A 13,606-nucleotide genomic window follows, 5' to 3' on the forward strand; every position below is an offset into this window, starting at 1 on the left:
TGTGTGTGTGTGAGAGAGAGAGAGAGCGTGTGTGTGTGCGCACAAGTGAGTGTGTGTGTGTGTGTGTGAGTGTGTTCATTCAGTATCAAGGTCTATACTGCACTTGAGAACAGCCTCGTTGCAGCTGAAGACCATCAAACTGACTCTCAGATGTCTGAAATGACTCTTCACTAACTCTAGAGCAGTGTTTGCATGAATCAGACGTGAATCTGTGTGTTTGTTGCCTGGACTCACCAGCTCGATTCACGCTGGTTCCATCTGGATCCCTGAACCAAGACTCAGAACACACTCCGAGCCAGACCACACCTGCGGGACACAGAGATTGTCACACACACACATCTCTGTCTTATCTCCGAGTCATTTATCTGTCTGTTTCTCCATTCATTTCAACATCTGTCCAATTCCTGTCTGCAGTGAGTGTTTCCCGTCACCCAACAACAAAACAACCATAAATCAAACAGGCCTCAACCTTATACAGTATATTCTGTGCAAATTATCTACATTTTAGTATGTATAAATATGAAAACTGCTAACACATTTTGCTTCCCAGAATATTCCTAGAAGGTTAGTTTTTGATTCCCAGAATGTTATTTTGTTAAGGTTTGTTTTTGACTAGCGAGGAAAGTTTTCTTAATGTTAGTTTTTGGGTTAGGGTTAGGGTTTATTTCCTAAGGCACATTTCTAAAATTTGCTTAAATGTCCTAATTGAACTATAGCCAAATCCTGGCTTTGTCTACTCTCTGCATGTGAAGCCAATATCATTATTATCTTTCAAATTCTAATAAATAAACAAATTAAACAAAATGGTACAAATAAAGTGCAGCACATGCAAAGCATGCAATGACTGTCGCAACTTCACTATTTGAAAGGATACTTTGGCAAAGTTATTGCTATTTTTATTCAAACTGATTTTGTATTTCATGAATATTTGATTGTCCTTAAGATACACACATACAAACAAAACAAATCTGAGCTATATCATGCTCATAGACACTAGAAGAGTGATAACACACTTACAGTAGATCATGAAATGAGACAAAACATGGATACTTGGTTCAGTAGAACAAAGCAATTTTTTAAAGACTATTTTTAAGAAATTTTCTATGAAAAACTATTTGTCTTTTAATCATAAAATGCAAAACAATGCAGTCGTATTTTGAAATGTTTTCAATAATCTAGGGTCCTAAATAACAATTATTTTGGTAAGCTACTGATTATTTTGACTATTGAGTAATCTGATTTATTATTATTATTATTATTATTTGGTAATAAAATTAGACCCAAAACCAAAAAAAAAAAAAAAAAAAAAAACTGACTTTAGTATGATTTTATTTATATATAAACTGTGATGCAATAGCTGGTTAAAGTATAAAAACAAGTAATTGTAAAATAATTACATAGTATTATAATAATACAACTTTTTGAATGGTTGAATGTTTTATTGAACAATATAACATGACTATACACAATATGAAAGTAACCATCCTAAGTGCATTGTTTTATAAGAAATTCCTGCAGAGGGCGCCAACGGCCTGGCGATATTTCACCTTACAGTGTGATTCAACAACATTTACATCCATTCTATTTTAATATTTGGCCACATGCAAACTCAGAGCATGGTTTTGAAACTCATTTTGAAATCGGGATGTACATCAGATAGCATATTTAGAAATATGTTGATGTATTCTCCTGTGTTGGCATAGGTTTTTAAATGATTTAGGCCTATGTTACAAATATAGTGAGAAAATGCACTGTTTTCCCAGATGAACATTATGCAATTCAAACTCACAGCATATTGAAGGAGTTCATGGATAGAGTTGCTGAGATGGAGATGCATTTTATGCTTGTATATGACAACAGTGAAGCACATCAGACTTTACATGCATTCCCAAATGAAGCCCAAACAAACATCACATGCAATAAAAGAACAATATAATGCAAGCACTATCAAAGATGTTACTACAAATTCAACTTCATACTGATATTATAAGACTGCTTTTCACTTCAAGTTTTATTGTCAAGTTTAATATTGCAAGATCGTGTGTACTCCTGAAAGCGAGTAAAGTGGCTCTGTATTTTAGACTGATTATATATATATGTCTTTCTTTCAGTTCTGTCTATTGACTGTCTTTTCAAATTTAAAGTATTTTTCAAGTACCTTTGGATAAACATCAGGTTCACAAGGTTATACACATAAACTAAAAATAATAATTAGGAAAGTTTCTGTCTGTGTTATTTATATATATATATATATATATATATATATATATATATATATATATATATATATATATATATATATATACAACCCGAATTCCGGAAAAGTTGGGACGTTTTTTTAAATTTTAATAAAATGAAAACTAAAAGACTTTCAAATCACATGAGCCAATATTTTATTCACAATAGAACATAGATAACATAGCAAATGTTTAAACTGAGAAAGTTTACAATTTTATGCACAAAATGAGCTCATTTCAATTTCAATTTCTGCTACAGGTCTCAAAATAGTTGGGACAGGGCATGTTTACCATGGTGTAGCATCTCCTTTTCTTTTCAAAACAGTTTGAAGACGTCTGGGCATTGAGGCTATGAGTTGCTGGAGTTTTGCTGTTGGAATTTGGTCCCATTCTTGCCTTATATAGATTTCCAGCTGCTGAAGAGTTCGTGGTCGTCTTTGACATATTTTTCGTTTAATGATGCGCCAAATGTTCTCTATAGGTGAAAGATCTGGACTGCAGGCAGGCCAGGTTAGCACCCGGACTCTTCTACGACGAAGCCATGCTGTTGTTATAGCTGCAGTATGTGGTTTTGCATTGTCCTGCTGAAATAAACAAGGCCTTTCCCTGAAATAGACGTTGTTTGGAGGGAAGCATATGTTGCTCTAAAACCTTTATATACCTTTCAGCACTCACAGAGCCTTCCAAAACATGCAAGCTGCCCATACCGTATGCACTTATGCACCCCCATACCATCAGAGATGCTGGCTTTTGAACTGAACGCTGATAACATGCTGGAAGGTCTCCCTCCTCTTTAGCCCGGAGGACATGGCGTCCGTGATTTCCAACAAGAATGTCAAATTTGGACTTGTCTGACCATAAAACACTATTCCACTTTGAAATAGTCCATTTTAAATGAGCCTTGGCCCAGAGGACACGACGGCGCTTCTGGACCATGTTCACATATGGCTTCCTTTTTGCATGATAGAGCTTTAGTTGGCATCTGCTGATGGCACGGCGGATTGTGTTTACCGACAGTGGTTTCTGAAAGTATTCCTGGGCCCATTTAGTAATGTCATTGACACAATCATGCCGATGAGTGATGCAGTGTCGTCTGAGAGCCCGAAGACCACGGGCATCCAATAAAGGTCTCTGGCCTTGTCCCTTACGCACAGAGATTTCTCCAGTTTCTCTGAATCTTTTGATGATGTTATGCACTGTAGATGATGAGATTTGCAAAGCCTTTGCAATTTGACGTTGAGGAACATTGTTTTTAAAGTTTTCCACAATTTTTTTACGCAGTCTTTCACAGATTGGAGAGCCTCTGCCCATCTTTACTTCTGAGAGACTCTGCTTCTCTAAGACAAAGCTTTTATAGCTAATCATGTTACAGACCTGATATCAATTAACTTAATTAATCACTAGATGTTCTCCCAGCTGAATCTTTTCAAAACTGCTTGCTTTTTTAGCCATTTGTTGCCCCCGTGCCAATTTTTTTGAGACCTGTAGCAAGCATTAAATTTTAAATGAGCTAATTAAGTGGATAAAAGTGTAAAATTTCTCAGTTTTTTCACATTTGCTACGTTATCTATGTTCTATTGTGAATAAAATATTGGCTCATGTGATTTGAAATTCCTTTAGTTTTCATTTTATTAAAATTTAAAAAACGTCCCAACTTTTCCGGAATTCGGGTTGTATATATATATATATATATATATATATATATATGTGTGTGTGTGTGTGTGTGTGCTTTCCTGGCACAGGGTGTGTGTGAAGTGTCTAGTGCAGTAGTGTGGAGTTTGGAGGTGTTTATAGTTAGTGCATGCTGTATGCTGCACGCTGCTTGCAAATTTCTGCTTTTTAGCTACCGCCGCTGGCTAGCTCCCTAACAAGGGTGAAAAGAGGAGCCGAGTGCGTAAGTCTCCTCAGCCAGTACACAGCCTCTCCACCACCAAGACTTTTGCAGTGCCTCCTCGTGGCCACACATGGTAACTGGGTACCTCGCAGTCCCAGGCTGAACTGCAGGGGATCTCGGAGCAGCAGTGGGCCCCAGAGATGTGGTGTGCAGGCACAACACACGGTGGACATGCCCTGATGCCCGTCAACCACTGCCCCAGCTACTGCCTTGTGGGTTAGCCTCTCGAGGCAAAGCTAAGGGAGCACACCCCAACAGAAAAGCAATGCGCTGGCGGTGCACAATAGGCGGGCCTAAACACAGCAAGGTCCCGGCAGCCTCCTGCAGCCAGGATGGGGAGCTGGTCGTCCTGGGCTTACCCATGCCACCAGACCTACCTCATCATGGTGAAGATAGTGCTGCTGGAGAGAGCGCACCCCCTAAAGCACTTTAAAAATTAAAAGTGCAGGTTTCCACCTCTGATCATGGTGAATATTACCTGGATCTACATCTGGTTGAAGTCTGGCGGCGATGGGGTGTCTGACGACGGGGGCAGGTTTGAATAGGCTGGGAGCTCTTAGTCAGAGCCCTAAACGTCAGCGGCACAGGGTATTGGTCGCTAACAGCTGGGGTTGGGTGGCAGCTGTTCTCCACTTCGGCGGTCGAAACAGAAGAAACAAATCCTACAACCTTAAACTGGAAACATGGAACATAAGAACTTTCCTGGACTCCTATGGCAGGTCTGAAAGACCCCATAGAAGAACAGCCCTGGTTGCAGCCAAACTGCGCCGCTGTGATATTGACATTGCTGCCCTGAGTGAAACCAGGCTCCTTGATGAGGGATCTCAAACAGAGGAGGGCATGGGCTACACCTTCTCCTGGAAAGGCTATCCCACAGATGGACAACATTTGCATGGTGTGGGACTGGCAATTAAGAACACACTACTGCCAAGACTCACTGAAACTCCTGTGGGCATCAGTGAAAGACTGATGACCCTCCAAATACCCCTGGTGAAGAACCACTATGCCACACTTCTAAGTGTGTATGCTCCAACTCTACCATCTGACAGTGAGTCTAAAGACTCTTTTTACCAAACACTGGATGAGGCTCTCCACCAGATCCCCAAGAACGACAAGATCCTCCTGCTTGGGGACTTCAATGCTCGTGTTTGGCAGAACAGTGGGATATGGAAAGGAGTACTTGGCAGGCATGGGATTGGTCAGGCCAACTCAAATGGCATGAGGTTACTTACCCTCTGCTCTGAGCACAACCTGACCATAACCAACACCATCTTCCAGCAAAGGACCAAATACAAAAAATCAAGGATGCACTCACGGTCCAAACATTGACACCTGATTGATTATGTCATCGTGAGACGTTGTGACCTCAGAGAAGTTCTCATAACCCGGGCCATGAGAGGTGCAGAATGCTGGACAAATCATCGCATGATCATGACCAAGGTCCTCATGAAAGTGCGCCTGGAAGTTATCACTGCAACGAATGAGTTTCGTCGCTCCCTGGCTGAGAAACTAGGGGAGCTAGAACTCCTCCTGAGGGATGGTAATGCCACAGAACAGCAGTGGACCTCTATTACTACAGCCCTTCATGAAGCAGCAGCCCAAACAATCGGCTATAAGCAAAAACCATCAAGTCTGGTTTGACAACAACTCAGAGTCCATCCATAACCTACTAAGCAACATGCACAAAGCACATTAGGAAACCCTAAGAAAACCCTTATCCAGCACCGCCAAACAGCATTGGCAAAAAGCTCGTCGGGAAGTCCAGATAACTCTGCGGACTTTAAAGAACAAGTGGTGGATGGAGAAGGCTCATGAAATCCAGTAATTCGCTGACAGAAATGTCATGCACAACTTTTATAATGCAGTCAAATCCATTTACGGTCCAATAAGTTATCGCATCACTCCCCTGAAAACAGCAGATGGGCTCAAAGTTCTGTTAGACCAGAATAGCATATGCAGACTATACCACCCTTAATGAATTGCCTGAATTTCCCCCTATTAGCAACCTTAGCCAACCTCCAACCTTCCTGGAGGTTCTGTCAGCTGTCCGCTCCCTGAAGTACAACAAGTCTCCTGGCTCTGACAATATTCCTGCAGAACTGCTAAAACAGGGAGGGTATCTCTGCACAAGAACACTACATCATTACATCACCAAGGCCTGGGCTGATGAAAGCATCCCACAGCAATGGAGAGATGCTAATATTGTCACTATATATAAGAGCAAAGGGGATAGGGCCATTTGTGACAACCATAGGGGCATATCACTTCTTGCTGTGGCAGGCAAAGTCCTGGCCAAGGTGATGTTTCAAAGACTGATCAATAACATCACCGAGTCTATGCTACCCGAGTCACAGTGTGGGTTTAGAAAGAACAGGAGCACAGTCGACATGGTCTTTACAACCCGGCAACTTCAGGAAAAGTGCAGGGAGCAACATAAAGACCTGTTTAAGGCTTTTGTCGACCTCTCCAAAGCCTTCGACACTGTGCAGAGAGATATCTTGTGGGAATTCCTCCTCCGGTTTGGATGCCCACTAAGTTTATCAACATCCTCCGTCAGTTTCACGATGGAATGACTGCTAGGGTGACAATAGGAGGTCAACAGTCTAGCCCTTTCCCTGTGCGCACAGGGGTATAGCAGGGGTGTGTACTGGCACCAGTGCTTTTTAACATCTCCCTCATTTGTGTCACCCAGCTTCTCCACAAGGAAATACAAGACAACAGTGGAGTGACAGTAGCATACAGGCTGGATGGTAACCTCTTTAATATCAGGAGACTGCAATCAACCACCAAACTGCACAGTGAGGATACTTGAGCTGCAGTATGCTGATGACTGCGCTCTCATATCTCACTCTCCACAAGACCTCCAATCTGTCCTAGATGCAGCAGTGAGGGCATATAGCAGGATGGGACTGACCATCAACACCGCCAAAACAGTGGTAATCTGCCAGTGAAGTGCCAACATCCCACCCGCACCACCCATCTTCTATGTTGCAGATGAAAAACTATCAATTGTGCCATCATTCAAATACCTGGGGAGTATTATCTCTGAAGACAATAGCACTTACAATGAGGTCCAGAACAGAATCAAACAAGCATCTGCTGCCTTTGGGAGACTCCGGTGCAGGGTTTTTCAGAACAAGAACCTTCATCTCAACACAAAAATATGCGTCTACCAAGCAGTCTGCATCACCACCCTCCTCTACAGCTGTGAAGCAAGGGTTACTTACAGCTGCCACATCAAGTCCCTGGAACACTTCCAAATCTGCTGTCTACAGCGCATCCTGGGAATCACTTGGTGTGACAGAGTGCCTCACACTGAGATCCTGAGGAGAACAGGCTGCAAGATTATTGAGGCCACAATCACCCAGCACCAACTGCGCAGGCTGGGGCATGTCATAAGAATGCCCTACAACCGTCTGCCCCGGAGAGTGCTATATGGCCAGCTACAAATAGGTCAGCGCTCTGCTGGAGGCCAGAAGAAACGCTTTAAAGACCAAATGAAAACAGTTCTTAAGAGGTGCAAAAAAAAACCTGGGAGAACATGGCTGCTGACCGTAACACCTGGCGGCAGCGGTGTCTAGATGGGACCCAAGCACTGGAGGAGGAAAGGACAGTTAGGAGACAACAAAGAAGGCTCAGGAGAAACACACCCATAAATACCAGTAACACCAATCGCATGTATATATGCCCCATCTGCAATAGAACCTGTGGATCCAGGATAGGATTATTCAGCCATCAGAAAACTCACCGTTAAAAGACAGAAGTGGAGGTCATCATCGGATTCAATGGACAACCGCAAGCAAAGCAAGCAAGTGTGTGTGTGTGTATGTGTGTGTGTGCGCATGTGTGTGTGTGTATAAACACATTCTGCAACTTTCTGATAACGTTATTTTATGGTTGCAAAATAATAACTATAAGTGGTTTTAGGTTATTTTAAACAACCGCACTGCAACATTTTGAAAGCATTATTTTATGGTCGTAAAATAATAAACTAACATAACCACTGGGGAATGTTCTGTCTAAGATATTTTTAGGTTCTTAAAACATAACCACCCTGCAACGTTCTAGGAATGTTTAATATGTTCTAGATGTTTAATATGAGTATAATAACATACAAAAAGTATGCCAACAAAACCACATAACTGTTCTAATTTTGTTCTATTTCAATTATTGTCCATACATGTAATATTAGCATAGATGAATGTGTCACTGAATTAAATTTTTATAATTTAATTTGTGCTTTATGCACATTTGTGAGATATATTAAGATACAAAAGGTATATCAAATAAATAAATAGATAAATAAATAAACTAAAAAAAAAAAAAAAAGGTTTTGATGGTAAGAAATGAAGCATGCCAGTTCTAGGGATTGAAATAGGGATATTATTAAGCCTCTCATCAAAATATCTACAACTAGACCCCAAAGAGCTAGTTAATTACAGACCAATTTAGAATTTTCCTTTTCTGTCAAAGATACTAGAAAAGGTCCTCAGAATTATATTCCTTCTTAGATAAAAATGGCATCTGTGAGTATTTCCAGTCAGGATTTAGACCGTATCATAGTACTGAGACTGACCTGCTCTTATCATCTGATCGTAGTTGTATTTCTCTATTAGTGTTATTGGATCTTAGTGCTGTGTTCAACACTATTGACCACAACATTCTTTTGAATAGACAAGAAAACTTGGTTGGCATTAATTGAAGTGTATTAGCGTGGTTCAAATTTTACTTATCTGACTGCCATCAGTTTGTTGAAGTGAATGAAGAGGTATCATATCGATCACAAGTGCAGTATGGAGTACCTCAAGGCTCAGTACTAGGGCCATTACTTTTCATGCTTTACATGTTACCCTTGGGAGCAGGAAGCACGGTGTAAGCTTTCATTGTTATGCCGATGATACTCAGCTCTAAATTTCTTCACGGCCCAAAGAAACATACCAATCTGAAAAACTAATGGAATGCATAGTCCAAGGGTCAGCAACCTACGGCGTGTTGGCACACAGAAGGATAATCGCTGGCATGCGAGCAATAGGGAAAACTGGATATTGATGTACAATTTGAGGTAATAACTAATTATAGTCTCACACCCTGTTAGGAGCTATAAATACTATTATAGTGTGAGAATTAACTTGAGCTAGCCTACACATGTGTGCATGACAGCTGCACATACTAGGCGATTCAGATCAGAGCCTCAGTGGTCTAACAGTGCTCGTCAATTCAAAATGACTGAGATGGCCAATCAAATCAAAGTAGGCAGGGTTTACCGTTCACAGAAGCAGAGCGCGAAACGACAGTTTAATGTTAAAGAGAGCGAGGTAAGATGATGCTGCAAATCATTTAATATAAGTCAACTTTTAATAATATGTTTACGATAGAAATGTTCAATGACTGACAGCTATATCCAGTGATGCAAACTACTTTTTTTTCTCAAATATGGCCATTTTGAGAAAGAGAGAGAAAGAGAGAGAGAGAGAGAGAGAGAGAGAGAGATGTGTAAATCGTCTGTGTCTGTCTTTCTCTACAAACAATGAAGCTGAGTTTAGTAACTTAAAAACAGCAATTTTACCCCCCTCCTTGTTGAGAAATATAACGTAGCAAGTCGTGATCAATTAATAAAAGTCGAATGTCAGCGCTGAAAACAAGTTTATTAGCTTCTGAATGCATCAATTAATACAGCATATTAATATAGAACAGTGATTAAACTGAATGGTTTTAATGCACTGGCCTTGTCACACAAACACACACAGTGATGCTCAATATGGTCACACTGTATATCTGTTATTCAAGAAACTTTTGAAAAGTTTATAAAACAATTTATAAAAAAAAAAAAAATCTTCAGAATCTATTTGCATGAAAATCATGGTTTTCTTTTTTTTCATTTAAAAATGCATATGCAGTGTACAAAACATTAATGCATTCTGTGCTTTGGCCCAGTGGATAACCAGAAAAAAAAATGTCAATCGTGCCAAAAAGGTTGCAGATCCATGGCATAGTCAATATAAAAACCTGGATGAGGAGTAATTTCTTACTGCTAAATTCTAAAAAAAAAAAAAAAAACAGGTATTAAATACAGGACATAAAACCTCTGCATGTAATAAACTAGAATGCTGTCTAAGACTTGATGGCTGCTATGTCAATTCTTCGTCATCAGTTGAAAACCTAGGTGTGCTATTTGAAAGCCACAACAAACTCCAACAAACTACAGCTAGTCCAAAATGCAGCAGCAAGAGTTCTTACTAGAACCAGGAAGTATGACCATATTAGCCCGGTCCTGTCAACACTGCACTGGCTCCCTATCAAGCATCGTATAGATTTTAAAATATTGCTTATTACTTATAAAGCCCTGAATGGTTTTTGCACCTCAGCATTTGAATGAGCTCCTTCTACATTATAATCCTCTACGTCCGCTAAGTTCTCAAAACTCAGGCAATTTGATAATACCTAGAATATCAAAATCAACTGCGGGCGGCAGATCCTTTTCCTATTTGGCGCCTAAATTCTGGAATAACCTACCTAACATTGTTCGGGAGGCAGACACACTCTTGCAGTTTAAATCTAGATTAAAGACCCATCTCTTTAACCTGGCTTACACATAACATACTAATATGCTTTTAATATCCAAATCTGTTAAAGGATTTTTAGGCTGCATTAATTAGGTAAACGGGAACCGGGAACATTTCCCATAACACCCTATGTACTTGCTACATCATTAGAAGAATGGCATCTACGCTAATAAAAGTCTGTTTCTCTCTTATTCCGAGGTCACCGTAGCCACCAGTCTGTATCCAGATCAGAGGGTTATAAGGAGTTGGCCGTTTTAATCCAACACTGCGTCGCTCTGTTCTCTACAACTTCAGCAGTGCAATCATTGGTTTGACCCTGGTGTTAACACTGCTCCAGTACTATCAGGGTTTAACCAGAAAATAAACTTTAAGGTTAAATGCAATGGGAAATGCCCCCAAAACACACCTGAAGTTTATTAGGTTTAATAAGCCTTATATTTTGAACCCATTAAGCCCACTTTTCTTTTTAACCATATTGCAGTTGACAGAATCACTGCAATATTAGTTCATGCCAAACAACCATCTAACATAGGGTACTGTTGGCTTGACAGGCTACAAACTGCTGAAGCAGATTTAAAAGTACGCAAACGAGACTAGGGAGAGATCAGAAAGTATTGCATTATAATTATCTGTTTATTTATTTTTACATTTTAAATTTTTTAAAGTGTTGTAAATCACAACTGCATTTGGTCTTACCATTCATGAAGCCCTCGTCATCTGAGCTGTCTCCGGCCAGAGGAATGAAAGAATAAAACCCCTCAGAATCTCACCTGGAAGACAAGAGCAAAACAACAGAAATGGGTTACATTTCAGAAGTCAAACTGTTTGTTCCCTATTGGTAATGTATGAATTTGTTTTTTTTTCTGTTCGGAGTTCATGATGTGCTGGATACGTCTCGATTTTGCTTTGGTTCTAAAATTGTGGTGGTCCAATCACAAGTGTTCAGCACAAAGTACATGTGTAAATGGGGTACAAAAACGTTCGTCACATCTGATGATAAATTATTCACTGATGTTAAAGTCAGTATGGAAGACTGTTTTTGCATTGGAATGAAAAACAATACAGATAATTGCAACTTATCTTACAAATAAAATAATTCAAAATTATTATTATTATTATTTTATTTTAAAATTTTTTCACAATTGCAAGTTCCAGAAGTTTTCTTTAGATGACAGATATTTTCATCAGTAAGACAACAATTCTGACAGATCAATTTAAATGGATCGTTCATCCAAAAATGAACATTCTGTCATTAAATTCTCAAAGTATTTATTCTGGATTGACACAGAACAGAAGACATTGTTAAATAAAGTTTTTATTTTGGTTACTTAGTGCACACATTTTTTTCTCGTAGCTTCATAAAACTTTTGTGGAACCACTGATGTCCTTACTTTTTTCTGGGGCTTGAACATGGTCGTTCCATTGCTGTCTGTGCAGGGTTAGAAAGTTCTCGGATTTCATAAAAGATATCCCAATTTGTGAAGGTGGACAAAGGTCTTACAGATTTGGAACGACATGATGGGGAATAATTAATGCCAGAATTTTTATTTTTGGCTGAACTATACCTTTAAACTACATGTTATGTTGCAGTTAAAAAATACCAGCAAACTGGAGAGTCATTCTTTTATATTTTACGTGCCAAAGCCAGTTTTTACTTACATTTGGCTTGGCGTATGTTATTTTTTTACTTTTTTTTGCACTCTTTCTCATCAAAGCTGAATCATGTCCTTATCATATCAAATAACCACATCCCATGAATCTTTGCGTTTTCTGCCTAACTGTACATCCATCCCCCAGGTCTCTTTTTTCTTTTTTTTCACATCATATTAACTGTGCTAGCCGAATGTGTAAACAGCAATCTCTCTCATGTGACCAGGTGTAATCAGGCCTCTGTGTGCTTCATTGCAGTAGTTTGTCTAGCCACATGACAACTGATGATTGACTGGATGATTGATTGACCGATTAGATTCAGGAGCAACACACATTGTCAGACTTGAGCAATTACTCTCCAAGGACGATGCAATAAAACCGCATTAAACAAATTCCTTTCCACACTCTCGTTCAGTTTTCTCATGTCAGTCCCCGGAGCCTAGCGTTTTATTTAGAGGCACTGCTAATTATGTGGACGGTTCTGTTTACTCTTCAGATCAAAGTTTCTCCTCGGTGTTATTCACAGATCTAAACAGTCCTTTCATTAGCATGAAAAAAATCCTTTAGCACCACCCCTAAGAAACCTCATTAATTAGTGTGCATGACGAGTTTAAAGATTGAGTTAAATCGGCCATGCTAACGGATTCCTGTCTAAAATCCTTCCACTTCCATCTGGAGTCATGTCAGTGGCCTCAAAATCAGGTAAATGTACACATCACGCTTGATGAAAGAAACAGACTTGGTTATATTGCTCTTTAAAATCAGAGTCAAATGACTAGCTTAATGTATGAGTGTGAGTCTGAATTGCACTGATGGCACTGCACTTGATGCTGGACTAATAAAAAATAAATAACAGTGCACCTAATTGTGCCAACTGTTTTGCTTTTCTTGACCATACAATGTGCAATACTGTCAGTTTCCACAAATTTGACAGATAGCATATATAAATGTATGAGCGCAACTGTATGAGAACAATAAATGTATATTATTACATATATATATATATATATATATATATATATATATTATTTTTTAAATTCCACGCAGCCCTAATGAAATCACCCAAAGCGAGCATGAACAAGAAAAAGAGCAAAGGACCTAACACTGAGCCTTGTGGCACATCATAATTTACTACTGTAAGATCTGATTTTTTTCTGCATTTATATAAACGAAGTGGTATCTATTTGAAGCCAGGCATTTTTTTACATCTTGGACAGACAGACAAATCAAAGGTCACTGAATGGCCAGGACAGGTGAGGGAT

General features: G+C 39.5%; 1 protein-coding gene across 33 annotated transcripts in view; it reads right to left on the reverse strand.

The window, feature by feature from the left end:
• The window catches only part of LOC132127777 (receptor-type tyrosine-protein phosphatase delta-like), a 394,068-nt gene that overhangs the window by 261,721 nt on the left and 118,741 nt on the right, over positions 1 to 13,606 (reverse strand). For all 33 annotated transcript variants that reach the window (XM_059540138.1, XM_059540149.1, XM_059540057.1 and 30 more), the window contains exons 4-5: positions 11,391 to 11,464; positions 235 to 306 (exon numbers count right to left, since the gene is read on the reverse strand). The gene's annotated coding sequence lies outside the window, so the exon portion shown is untranslated. The remainder of the gene's footprint in view (positions 1 to 234; positions 307 to 11,390; positions 11,465 to 13,606) is intronic.

The sequence above is a fragment of the Carassius carassius genome, chromosome 3, assembly GCF_963082965.1.
Source record: "Carassius carassius chromosome 3, fCarCar2.1, whole genome shotgun sequence".
NCBI lineage: Eukaryota > Metazoa > Chordata > Actinopteri > Cypriniformes > Cyprinidae > Carassius > Carassius carassius.